Below are 13,104 nucleotides of genomic sequence, written 5' to 3'. Positions count from 1 at the left end.
CCCAGACAATAACGCAGAGCATACATCTTCTGTCCTATGTAAGGAAAGCGGGTGTTATTTTTTAAAATTAAGTCACGGTGAGGGATGTCTGGGTGGTCCAATCAGTTAAGCAACTGCCTTCGGCTCAGGTTATGATCCCAGGGTCTTGGAATCGGGTCCCGCCTCAGGCTTCTTGCTCAGTGGAGACCCCGCTTCTCCCTCTGCCTGCTACTCCCCCTGCTTGGGTGCGCGCACTCTCTCTCTCTGACAAATCAATTTAAAAATCTTAAAAAAAAAACTAAACTAATTTATGGTGAGTGCTGAAAATCTGACAAATTTTAGACTCCATTTTATAAACGCCCGTAGAAAATCCATTCTGGTGGGGAACTCCCCCAGGCTGAACAGGACTGGCACCAAGCCTGCAATTCATGGATACTGCCACTAAGTGGCGGTAGGTCTCACGGCCGCGTGGTCCAACCTTGGGATTTCTGCAATATTCACGTTAGTTTCTGGATCAGAGTGTCTATTGTTTTTCTTCCCTGGGGAAAAGATCAGAGATTTCAGAAATCTGTTACCCTTTACAGGGTTAAGAACCAGGGTTAGGAATGATAATTTAAGATTTTGTTTTGAGATAAATAATATATACTTAAAAAAAAAATACGTAATCCGTGAAAAGTTACCCTGTCCCTCCTGCCCTAGTCACCAGCTTCCTTTTCACAGATGACCAATATTTATTAGTCTCTGATGATCCTTCCAGAGAAGCTTTATGATTGTGGACAGGCAAGCATAAACTTCCTCTTTTTTTCTTGTTCTCTGTCTTAAACGTTCCATGTTAATTCATCATGTTTCCTTGTTTCCCCCTTTTCTGGCTGCATATAATTTGAGTAGATGTACCTGGACGTTTTGAACAGTCTGTTGTTCATGAATATCAAGGCTGTTGAGCACACAAATGACACCATGGATAATTCTGCTCATGGATACTTTCATGTGTGTAGCGTGTGTGTATTAAAAACTCTTAGAAACAGAATTTTTAGGTCAAAAAACTTGTATATTTGTAATTTTGCTAGAAGCTAATTTTCCACCATAGAAGTTGAACTAATTTCTGCTCCCCAACCGTGTGGGAGTCCGAAAGTTTCCCCTTGCCCTTGGGACGTATCGTGTTAATGCATGCCTGGGTGTCTGAGAGGTAAAAACCATGGTGTCGAGGTGTGGTTTTAACTGGCATTTCTAATTATGAATAAGGAAGTTATCTTTTCAGATGTTTAGAAGTCCATTGTGCTTCTTTTTCTTTGAACTGTTTTTTCATATCTGGGTCTATTTTATTCTTTCTTCTACTGAGTTGTTTTTATTCTCATCTTTTTTTGTAAGTATATATAAGTATGTACTTATATATACACACACATATATACACTTAAACATATAAGTATATATTTTTGATATGTATGTACCACTAACAGATCATTTCCCTAATATATCATATACACATATATGTATATATATTACTGTGTATACTATATATATATTACTATAATGTTTACTATTTATTACTATGTATACTATATATTACTATGTATACTATATATATTACCATAGTATACATACTATGTATACTATATATATTACTATAGTATACTATGTATACTATATATTACTATGTATACTGTGTATAGTATACCATAGTATACCACACTATACATAGTATACATGTATACATAGTAATACATATACATATATTTGTATATGCATATATTACATATATACATAGTATATGTATATACTATACATATATACATAGTAATATGTATACATATATATGTATATGCATATATTAGGGAGATGAACGGTTAGTGTTCCTGAGTGGCAGATATTTTGTTGCTGATTTGTTGCTGATTTTGCTTACAGTAATGATTGGCATGTGGGAAGTTTTCTGAAATAAAACTTAGCAATCTTTTATGTTATATGGCTTTTTAAGTTTCATGGAAGACTCAGGCCTTTCTTGCTCCAAAATTCTTTCAAAACCCTCTGATTAGTGATGGTTGACTAGAGCTCACCAAATTTTGGACTCCTGAGTGAGGTAGAGGCACTCCTGTGCCCCCCGCCCATATTCACAGAAGCACAAGGCTGTGCAGACATTTCCAGGCATAAGGTGCAAGGTAAGATGAAAAGATAAATGCACTTGGATTTCCTACCTGACATTTAATGCTATGGAATCATTTCTTCCCAATTGTTTCTATCCAGTCATTGGCATTTGGGGAAAAGCTGGGGCCCTAGCAGGATGGATGAAGCTGAACTTTTTGTTGCCTGGACGAACAGGATGTTTAAGTGGGCAGAACACAAACAGTGGAGATAAGCTCACCTCAAGGGCAAGGGGCAGTAGGTCAAGAATCTGCCGCTGGCCCGCTTTTGGGCTCTGCCTTCTCGGCCTTTGGTTGGCACTTGGGCTACAAAGCTGCCTACCAGGACCAGTTTCCCCTTAAATGTAGGCTCTGGCCCTCTGGTCACTGTGAGTGTTAATGGGGCTGCTGGAGGGGACTGGGGAGTGGGAGGGAGCCCAAGGCCACAGGAAGTCCACCCCAAGTCTGCTGTTGGTGCCAGTCTGGCTCACGATTTAGCTTTCCCCAGCCCCTTTCTCTCTAGGTTTTGGCTCTAACCCTCAGAGTAGGGGGAGAAGGGTCTCCCCTCCCCCCACCGGGGCCTCCACTTCCTCTTGTGGGAGGAATCCTCCTCAGAACTGCCCCCACCACATTTTCACCCTAATCCAGCCAAAGGACAAAAGAAAACAGAAGGTAAATAATCAGGATGTAAGGGAGGAGGCACCTGAGTCCTTGCACTGAGCCTATTAGGTGCATTCAACCAGATAGAGCCCTGAGGTTATTCGATCTGCCCCAGGACCGCATGAAAGGGCCCCAGGGGTCAAACGTAACCCTGGCATCTTCAGCACAACCTTCAAGGGCTTCAAGGGGATTATTCACACTGTGGTGGGTGCGTGGGTATCTCGCCTTGGGAGGTGCGTGAGTATCTGGAAATGGACGAGGTTAGGATTCTCTCCATTCAGGACAGCAAGGAGAGGAAGCGCTAGGGCGAGGCCCCAGGTAGGGGACGTCAGCAGTGGAGGGCTAGGGTAGCACAGGGAATTAGGAACCAGAGGCTGGAGAACACCTGGAATGCAGCCCGCGACTGGGGGCCCTGCGGTGGGGGAGCCCCTCCTCCCAGATGGGGCCTCCCGAGAGGCTGCGATCCCGGAGGGCTGCTCGCCCAGGGCCTCCGCAAGCCGCCGCGCGGGGCCGAGCAGGGCGCGGTCGCCGAGGCCCCTCCGCGTCTCACGCGCTCCGGAGCCCGCCAGGGGGCAGCGCAGGGCCCGGGGCAGAGTGCGGGCGCGGTGGAGCTCGCCTACACCTGTTCGACCCGCCTGAGGACCAGACCCCTACGGCTCCCGATCCTGCAGGTCCGAGGCGCGCCCGGGAATCGGTGTGCGCCCCAGGGCCGGGGGCGGTCGGGGCGGCGCGGCTGCCAGAGCCCGGGCTTCGGTCCTTGTTCCCGAGCCCAGTCCCTGAAGGACCGGGGCCCCAGGTGCGCCCGCCGACTGTCCGGGCGCCGGGAGGGGGCTGGGCACCAACGCATCTTTGTCTTCCCTTTCTTCCCGCCGCACGCTCTGGCCCGCGGGCATTTTCCGACCCGCGGCTCCCGGGCGAGGGGCGGCAGGCGAGGCCGGGCGAGGCCGGGCGGGGCGGGGCGGGGGCGCGGGGCGGTCGCCGCAGGCTGGTGCGGGGAGCGCCCGGCGGCCGCGCCGCGTGCGCCCGGCAGAGGCGGCCCTGCGTGCCGTACGCCGCGTCCGGGGCGCGCCCGCCGCTATTCAGCTTCCCGGGCTCATTAGCAGTCTCGGTGTGCGGCTCGGCGCGGGCTCACAAAGAGCTGCGGCGGCGGCCCGAAGCTTGGCCTCGCGGACGGAGCCGGTGGCGGCGGGGCGGGGGCGGTCGTGCACCCGTGCGGCCCCGCGCCCGGGCCAGGTAAGCTGGGGGTCGCGGCCGCAACCTAGGGGCGTCCGGGCCGGCGCGCGGGGGTGGTAGGGTGCCGGGGCGCGGGGCGGGGCGCAGAGGTTGCGGCCGGAGCGCGGCCCCCGGACCCGCGGCACTGCGGGGCGGCCGGGCGCTGTCGGGGTCTGTTTGGTGGGGGTGGGGGGGGAGCCCGGACCTGCGCCCCCTCGACCGGCGGGCGGGCGCTGCGAGGCCGAGCCGGAGGCTCGCGCATCCCGGGTGGGAGACGCCGCGGTGAGGGGCGACCGTGCGCGGACTGGGGGCGCTGGCCGGCGGTGGCTGCCCGCTTGGGTCCCGGGGCTGGCTGGGCGGTTGGTGCGTTCCGCGGCCCGGCTTGGCGCTGGCAGCTAGTCCCCGTGCAGGGCAAGTCCCGAGTTTGGGGTCGCTTCTGGGGTTCTTGCCTCCCGGGAAGGCAAGTCCCGATCTTCGCCCCCTCCCATTTCCCTTTAATGAGGCCCAGAGGGAGAAACTCCTCAATTAAAAATCCCCTCCCTGGTTCCCCTGGGCCGCCGCCGGCGCGGGGCTCGGGGTGCGGCGCGACCCGCCACTCGCCTCGGCCCCTTCCCTGCGGCGCGCACAGCCTGGGCGGGTTGCTACCGGGAGATTGGGCCACTGATGATCCAAGCGAACATCGAGTCACCGACCTCCGAGCTGGACGGCGGGCGGCTGGCCTCGGTGTGTGGAGGCTGGGGGCCAACTTGCCCTGGGCTGAGCGCATAGGAAGGGTCCGGAGGGCGCCAGGGAGGGGCCAGCCCTGTCTGAGCCTCACCGCGCGTGGAGGCTGAGATTGAGCCTGCTAGTCCTAACTTCATATTTACTTACAGACGGAGGACTTAATTTTTTTTTTTTTTTCGGATTTGTTCGTTTACTGCCTGACAGGGGCCAGACTCAAATCTGTGATTAAAAACTCACGGATGACCACGCAGACAGTGAAGTCCCCCAAATCAGGACATCCCAGCACTTCGTCCCGTGGGCTGGGTTGTCCCCGGCCTCTTCAACTCCTGACCCCCTTTCTGGGATTCTGTCCCCACCCCCCGCCCCTGCTTTGAAAAAACCACAGCGGTTTTAGAAATAATGACCTGAAAGCTTCTGGATTAGCAGCGGGACAACTTTTCCCGAGGTGCACATTTGAGGTACTCTGTGGGTACCCAGAACCTAGGGGTTAGACCCCAGTGAGGTGGTGGCGGGGACTTCTCCTCCTGTGGGCAGTGTTCACCGTGCTGGGCACGTGGTTCTGTTTCTCCGCCCAGAGCTGCTAGGATGTCCTGCCCTATGTCCTCACTCCAGGCTGCCTGTCTGCGCTGCTTTGCATTTGCAGCAGGGTCTGGAGAGGGTCTCCTGATGTGGAAGCCGTTGGGACTCTGAGTGGTGTCCAGGGAATTTGTGGACTAGCTGGAGCTTGTTGGAGGTCCCTGCACTGAGCTGGCAGCCTCTCCAGGGGGTTTGCCACCAGCCCTTGGCAGGGGGGACCCCTGCAGCAGTCTCTAGAGCAGGCCTGGGTCTGGTGATTGCACTAGCAACGGGGTCCTTGCCAGGGTCTTCTGTGGGAGCCTGAGTCTCTCCAGACCTCTTGTCATTTGTTAGGGATCATGGTGGTGCCCCTCCCCCCGTGGTCTGCCTTTCCATCTCCAGAGTACTGGGCTTCTGCTCCTGGGAGACGGGCAGGCTGAACCAGATGGTGTGTGTGTGTGTGTGTGTGTGTGTGAGAGAGAGAGAGAGAGAGAGAGGTGGGGTAGAGTGAAGATGGTGGTGGTCAACTTCTTACGCTGGTCCCACCCCTGTGTTTCTTTCTTCTGGCACGCAAGGCTGGATTGGGGCTCATTAACTTGTTTGCATAACCATCTCCTGAGTAGCTATAACTCTCTCCCCCTTTTTATATAAAATATTAGTTTCACAGGAATAATTGGTGGCGATGGATTGTGAAATGGAGGTGCATAAAGAATTCAGTTTGCTGACCAAACTAAGAAACGCTGGATAAAAATAAAAGATAATTGTAAAAGACACCAGTCGCACCCCTGGAAACTGAGAGGGAGCGCTAAAACACCTTGATTTTTCCTAGACACAACTGAGGAACTCAGAGGAAAAACACATGGATGGGGTGGCCATGAGGCCTGTCTTGGGGGAAAGTTGTACAGGTCCCTTCCGGGTCTTAGCACCTCCCTGTCCTGGCTCTACATGGTTGACCTAGTGACTCAACAGCTGAGGGCCTCTGGTGACCCCACAGTCTGAACTCTTGGAGAGACCCTTACTGTCAGGGGAGTCAGAGAGGGCTAGGGCCAGGAGGGCACAGAAGCCCTAAGCACATTCGCAGCAGGCCACAAGGGAGTTCTAGAAGCAGCGGCAAAAACCAGGATGTCTGCCTTGCAGGTTGGCCTGAGAGAAATGGAGAGAGTGAGAGAGCCTGGAGTGGTGGTAGCTTGGAGCATGCCAGGTGGCTGTGAGGAATACGGATGTGGAAACACTGTCACACAGCTCAGTCCCCAGCGTAGGTCCCGTTTGATGATTGCTCAACAAAAGGCAGCCCAGGTGCCTGTTGGTGGTTGGACCATGTGCCCACAGGGAGGATTCTGGGACTCCATCCTCCTCCCTGTGTCCCCCGCCCACCACCTGGGTTGGGTCCAGTTCGTGCCTCCGAGGAGCCTGCTGGCACGGGCTGAGTCAGCTGGCGTGGGCTGTCTTCCATTGCCTTTCCCAAAGTCAGTTCATTCTCTCCCTGTCCTCTTTTGGACACATGAGGGAGCCCAGGGAGGACAGTAACCACAAGGTCACAAAGCCAGGCTCTCTCTGCGGGGTTCATGGTTCCCTAGTGTTCTGGGGAGCCCTCCATATTGGTGGGCTGCCATTGCTGTGGGAATTAGGATTTCTGGGCTGCCTATGGCATTTTGTAAGTTGGGCTGCATGGTTGCCTCTTGGCAGGTGGGGCCCAGACCAGGTCTGGCGTTCCTTGCTTAAGTCCTCCGTGGCTTCCCGGTGCTCACTCCACACTCATATTCCTTGGTCCGATTTTCTCAAGTTCCCTTCCTTGTTCCCAACCATGGTCCTTCCAGGCAGATGGGATCACTTCCCAGGCTTGCCCTGGGTGTTCCCACCCTGTCCCCTTGGCTTGGGGCCCTTGTGTGCATTCTTGATGATCCCAGCTACATGTGGACTTCTTTCCTCTTATCTCCTTGTCCTCAAATATGCCAAGCTTACATATGCCTCAGGACCTTTGCACCTGCCTTCCTCCAGATGTCCACCTGACTTGGTCCCTCACTTACTTCAGTTCTCTGGTTCTATGCTCCCTGACCCCCCTCCATAATTTAACTTTACCCCCCCTGCTTTTTTTTTTTTAACCCTGCTTTGTGTTTCTTCTTCATATTTAACATTTGATTAGTTATTTATATACCTGTCTTTTTATGACTCTTACCACTCCTATGTAAACACCTTGTTCTCCTCTCTATTCCTGGCAGCTAGAACAGGGCCATGTACCACCTCAGTGCTCCTTGTTGGATGAATGAGTGAATGAGTGAGGCCCCAAGAATGGCCCTCTTCCTTTCAGTCCGGCTCTGGGCTCCTCCTTTTCCCAGGCCTCAGGGCTGGAACTGAGCTGTAGTCACGTTTGTGTTCATGGTTGGTTGGCTCCTTCCTAGAAGTCAGCACAGAATCTGGTACTCAGTGGGCAGACAGGAAAGAGCTGTGGAATTATACCGTGCAGGTGTGTTTTCATATAGGCCAGGAGACAACATGGTTGGAAAGGCAATCTGGCCCAAAGAGCGGGTGTCCTGATTCTTCACAGAAACTCCTTTTCGGATTTTCGGTTGTTTGGATGGTGTCCCTTCAGGCTCTCCCTGCTGCCAGAGCCAGCTCTGTGTTGTCCCTGCAGTCACCTGGGCTGTAGAGGCACTGGGAAGGAGGCACTCTCTTCTTACCCAGGTTCCCTTTTCCCTCCATCTGGATATTTCTAAGCTTGTCTTGTACCTTATGTCAGACCCGGCATCTTGAGGCTCCCAGCCAGTCCGCCTGCCCCATGTTTGCCAGCCTCTGGCTGCCGAAGTTTTCCCCCGCCAGATCCTCCTGCCTGTGCTGTGGTCTCACGGGGGAAGGTGCGCTGGTGGTATCAGGACGGAGGCAGCCTGAGGTTGGGAAGGATGGCGGGGTTAGGAGGAGTGAGAGCTCCATTCAAGGAACTTGGGTCTGTCACTCATCCTTGGGACCTTGTACAAGTCGTTGGCCTTGGGAGCCTTTCTCACCTTCTGTCCTAATGACATTATACGTCTCTCCTGCTGATGTTTTGAGACCCATGTAACTATGTATACAGTTCCCAGTATCAAAGTGATGCTCCAAGTCATTACCAGGCCTAGGGCTGTGCAGGTGTGGGGGAGGGGAGTATGGCCTCTAGGCTTGCTGTGGTTTCTGCAATTTCTCTGATCCCTGTGGGGTCAGGTTTGGTAGTTTCAGCCACAACCTCATTAGGAACATGGGAGCTGTTCTCATCAGGTGCTACGTCTGTTGTTTTTGTGTCTGAAGGACCAAAATTAAGAAGGGGGGAAAAAGCACGTGGTTGAGTTTCCTGCATGCACTGACTGAGAAAATATTTTCGTCTCGTGGCATTCTGGAAACCAGTGTGCTGCAACATTTGAAGATGGTTTCTCATTTGGCGCACGCTGGTGGGCACTTGAATTGGTTGAGTTCTGTTCCTCTGTGTTTGCTCTTTTCAGTACCGAGCCTTAGATCAGTTGTCTCGCCTTGGCCACAGGGAGGCAGGCTATGGAGCAGGCTCTGGGGAATGCAGGGCTGTGCTGCGATTGTGGCTTGAGTGGGAGAGAGCTCGAGGTCCCTGTGCTCCCCCGGGCCCCCCATCCCATGGGGGCTTTGTCTGTATCATACTTGATTTTCAATCGGGTGGTCGTGAGTGGGATGTGATCCACCCAGGGGTTAATTTTCAACATGTGTCTAGAGAACCTGATAGCTGGTGACCAGTGGACCTGAGTGCTGGTTGGCGGTTGGAGAGTAATGGACATGTCACAGGTGACCCAGCGCCCAACACGGGGACAGCAAGAGGGTTGTTTGGGAGCGTGCTGTCCAGCCAAACAGCAAATACTGTTGGAGGGTGAGTAAATGTGTTTTCCTTTTTGCACTTGAACTCACTGGCATTCTCTGCCCCTCCTGTCCTAAGCATCAGCCATGAAGACAGATGCTTGGGTCTGAAATGCTCAAGCCCTTGTTCTGAACAAACCTGAACACATAAATAGTCAGGAGGACAGCATTTGTATTTAGAACTCTCAGTTGGAATATAATGTGTACATATTTCTGTCTGCATACATATATGTAATACATATCTATTTCTTTTTTAATTTGTTGGGTTTTGTATTCCTGGAGTTGATTCCCCGCCAAGGCAGCTCTCTAAATTTGAATTTTTCTGAATTGTTGTATGCATCGTTAATTTAATAAAAATATATAGTGTATCATTTTTCCCAATTGGTTTACTTATCACTTGTCTTGGAAAAACCCATTGGTTCAATACAGGAGACCCACTGACTGAGTGAACGCGTGCATTTAGGGATGATGGATTTCTCAGGTCCCCCTGGCAGCAAGTGTGTGCATTGTTCAAATAAAACGCAGTTTACGTTTCTCGGTCTTTTGGTGCGATAAGTGAGCCATGTGCTCTAACATCTGTTCATATTACCCAGAGCTGGTGATGGCTGTCGTGGGTGGGGTGGAGGAGGAGGGGGCCTGTGTTAGGGATCCGAAGCTCTAGAAAGCCGGGCTCTGCCTCCAAATCATCAGCGAACGCCCCTGCTCAGAGTTTGACCTAAATTCTCCTAAGAGGTCGCACATAGTTCTGGCTCCCTTCCCCAGCCACTGAGTTCCACGACGTTATGAAGATAAAGTAAGATAAGGTGTGGGCAAGCGTGTTGTTATGATGAAATACTCACTTAACCCTGTCACTGGGGTTAGAGAAAGAGAGAGAGAGAGAGTTTCTTCCCAGCTTGCCTGACGGGCCTCAGATGCCAGGCGCACCTTGGGTCCCTGCCTGGCTCTGGCTGATCACAGCAAAGCGGGCAGATGACTGATGGATAATTGATCCCGGCCAGGGGTCCCAACGCTGCCCACTTGGCCTGCCTGCTGGATCACGGGCCCCTGGGACAGGTCGTGCTTGGTTGTGGCGACAGCTGTTTTCTCCAGGGAATGGTAGTGGGACAAGCCTGACCCACGGCCCCTCCTCGATGTGATTTCCTTTGTGTACACGGACTGCGAAGTTTCTGCCTATGGCCTTTCCCTGTTCTTTGGGTGCTGGACGAGCACACCAGCGTGGGGCAATGGCTGGGCCATCTGTCTCTGGTTCTCATGGGGACATATGTCTCTGAGCTGGTTCTTGGGTTGGAAACTCTGAGAGCAGAAGGCCCTCCAGACCAAGAACGCCTGAGTGTGCCTCTCCTTTGGGCTTTAACAGATTTCGGCTTCTAAATTAATTGCATTTCATTAAGTAATGGTTTTGTTCTTGATCTCAGGCTGCTCCGTGCTTAATCAGCGGTGGTGGCTCGTGCCGCTCGACTTTCTGGAATGCCCTCAGAGGCAGGGGCACCTCGGACTTGCATCAACTTCTTGTGGGGAGCTGCCTTGGGGGACCCCTAGATCTGGCAGCCTTCTCCCCGCTGCTGGCTCTGAGAATCCCTGCTTTGACTCTCTGTATGTATCGCTCTTTTCATCTGTCATGCAGGATGGCTTAGGTGCTAACGGACACGGCAGGGTGCTGGGCACTTAAATGGCAGCATTGCCTCTGTCATTCACCTGCTGGTCCCTTGACGGGTGGGGTCTCTGCAGTGCAGACACTGTGGATGGGGCTTCCGCTTTAGAAACCCCTGAGCCCTCTGCTGGGAGATGTATCCATCTATCCATCCCTCCATCTGCTCCACAGGTAGTTTCTGAACACCTGCTCCGTTCTGCCTTTCCCAAGCCCTGTCTAGAGCTGGGTGAGGTCAGCAGAGAAGGAGCCAGAGAGGGGCCACTGGCAACTGTGGGATGGCATTGGAGTCCCCACAGATGGGAAGGTGTGAGAGCCCAGGCCTGGGGGTGGGGGAGTCATGGACCCCATCCTGGGAGGGTAGACAGGTGTGCCCCTCCAGAGTCCAGGCCAGAAGAGCCCTCCAGGCAAAAGGGCCAGCCTGGTGTCAGGCATGTAGGGAGGCTGACTGTGTATTTGGCATCAGACACAGGTAGTGTGTGCAGATCAGAGCCGGAGATGGGGGAAGGGGTGTCCTGATCACCAGGGGCTTGAGCTGTCTTTGGGGGCTCTGAGGCATCCTTGTAGTACAATGGGGACATGGGGGTGGATAGAAATGACATGAGCTTTGCTGAGAGATCTTTAGGACAGTCTTTTCCATAATCAGGCTTTGCCACCAGTTAACAAGGGAGAAGGGCTCATGGAGGGCACGTGGAGGGGCGTTGAGAGAGTGCTGGGAGGGGTTTGTGGGGAGCCCACAAACATGACTGAAGAGGGGCAGGCCCCAGCTTTGCAGCCCTTAGAGCCACGTGGCTCCAGGGGCCTCGTTCCTTACTGTCTTATGGAGGAGGCCGCGGCTGCTGCCAAGTCCTAGCCTGGCCCTCAGGGATGTTTAATTTTACCTTTTAGAGATTTACAGGCTTTTTAGATTAAATTGCCACTGTTCTCCTACAAAAACGACAAAATCCTTGACAAACCATAAATCACATTATTAATTTGCTCCCATAGAGTTAACCTCTGTGGCTCTGCTGTCTTATGGGAAGGACGGTCACACAAACAGAGGAGCCCGGTTTCTAGTTGTCAGCGAGCGTGGAAAGACCAGGAGGACACAAGTCGCAGAGGCAGGTGCTGCCTCAGCCTGGCCACCCTGCCTGCTGTGTGGCCATCTTTGTGCTGCCTCGTGGGCACTGCCAGGGCTCCTGGTGGCTTTCTGGCTCTCTGTAAGGAGGGGGCTGACTCCTCATGCAGAGGGGACCAGGAAGGCATGGGGCAGGGGTGGAGGTGGGGGGGGGGAAGAGCTGCAGCTGCTGGACAGCTGTGCTATGGCCAAGAAGCTGGGTACCAGAGGTCTCTGCAGGCTAGTCAGCTCCAAAGAGGCCCTCAGATGCCTCCTGTCTGTGGCCCTGACTCCCCAGGGCACCCACAACCTGTGTCCTCTCTTCCCCTTTTCGGCTCAAATAGGCTACAGTGGCTTTTCATTCCCTGGGTTATGGTGGCTCAGAAAACATCTGTTACAGGTTGCTTTCCTTTTTGGAGAGTAGTCTGCTGGTTTTCGGCTTTGGCGCAGGGCGGGGGGTGAGCACCATTCCCTCCCATGGAGCCCGTGGCCTGGCCCTTGTCACAGTTTGTTGAGAGAAACCTTCATCGGATGGAGGGTGCTGTCTGTGTGCCTACTGGATCCAGCCCACAATCCCCTCTCCTAGCTGCATCAGGCAGGGAGGAGTGGGGAGGGGGCTCTGAGCATCGTGTGCTGCTGGGACAGGGGGTCTCGGGGCTTACTCTCCTGATGGCTTGATCAAGGACCTGATACGACATTGCAGTTCACTTTGACCGAGCTGCTTTCTTCCTTCCTGGCAATAAAGAAGCCAACCCGTCCTGGATTTAATACCCAGTATTTCAGAGCAGATATCCAGTGGTTCTGTCCAGGCCTTGGCAGCTTGCCTGTGCTCATGCATGACGCCCCCAGGAGGGAACAAACGAGCACCTTGGCAGAGGGGCTGGCCATCACTGCCTACTGAGGCAGAAGAGGGCTCTAAAAGCCACACGTATTTGTGGAAGTACAAACAGAGTTTACTTTCTTAATGGCCAGCCTTGAGGTGAAATGAGCTTCGGTTTCATGGAAGTAAAAGGAGACATAAGTCATCTACTTGGGACCGATTTATTTATTTATTTTTTATCTCACCACCCTAATTCCTGAGAGTGGTCCTCAGGCTCTCATGCATTTTCCTTGTGCACACACTGTCCAAGCTGGCCGAGACCTGCAGTCTGTGATGGGGGTTCGCCATCCAGGATGACGGCCAATCCGTTGGACACCACGGGACCTCCCATCTCAGGCCCTCATACCCAAAACCTTTTTTTTCTTTCCCTGCTCCACACACATGTGCTTAG

At 53.2% G+C, this 13,104-nt stretch overlaps 1 protein-coding gene across 6 annotated transcripts in view; it reads left to right on the top strand.

Moving 5' to 3' along the window:
- The first annotated feature begins 3,299 nt into the window (after window positions 1-3,299).
- The window catches only part of APBA2 (amyloid beta precursor protein binding family A member 2), a 242,695-nt gene continuing 232,890 nt past the window's right edge, over window positions 3,300-13,104 (top strand). For 2 of the 6 annotated variants that reach the window (XM_059371705.1, XM_059371700.1), the window contains exon 1: window positions 3,791-3,986. The gene's annotated coding sequence lies outside the window, so the exon portion shown is untranslated. The other 4 variants (XM_059371701.1, XM_059371702.1, XM_059371703.1 and 1 more) reach the window with 4 other exon arrangements.

This window comes from Mustela nigripes, chromosome 13 (assembly GCF_022355385.1).
Source record: "Mustela nigripes isolate SB6536 chromosome 13, MUSNIG.SB6536, whole genome shotgun sequence".
In the NCBI taxonomy this organism is placed as follows: domain Eukaryota; kingdom Metazoa; phylum Chordata; class Mammalia; order Carnivora; family Mustelidae; genus Mustela; species Mustela nigripes.
Note: the sequence above shows the minus strand (reverse complement) of the source record. Positions and strands in the feature narration are given on the sequence as shown.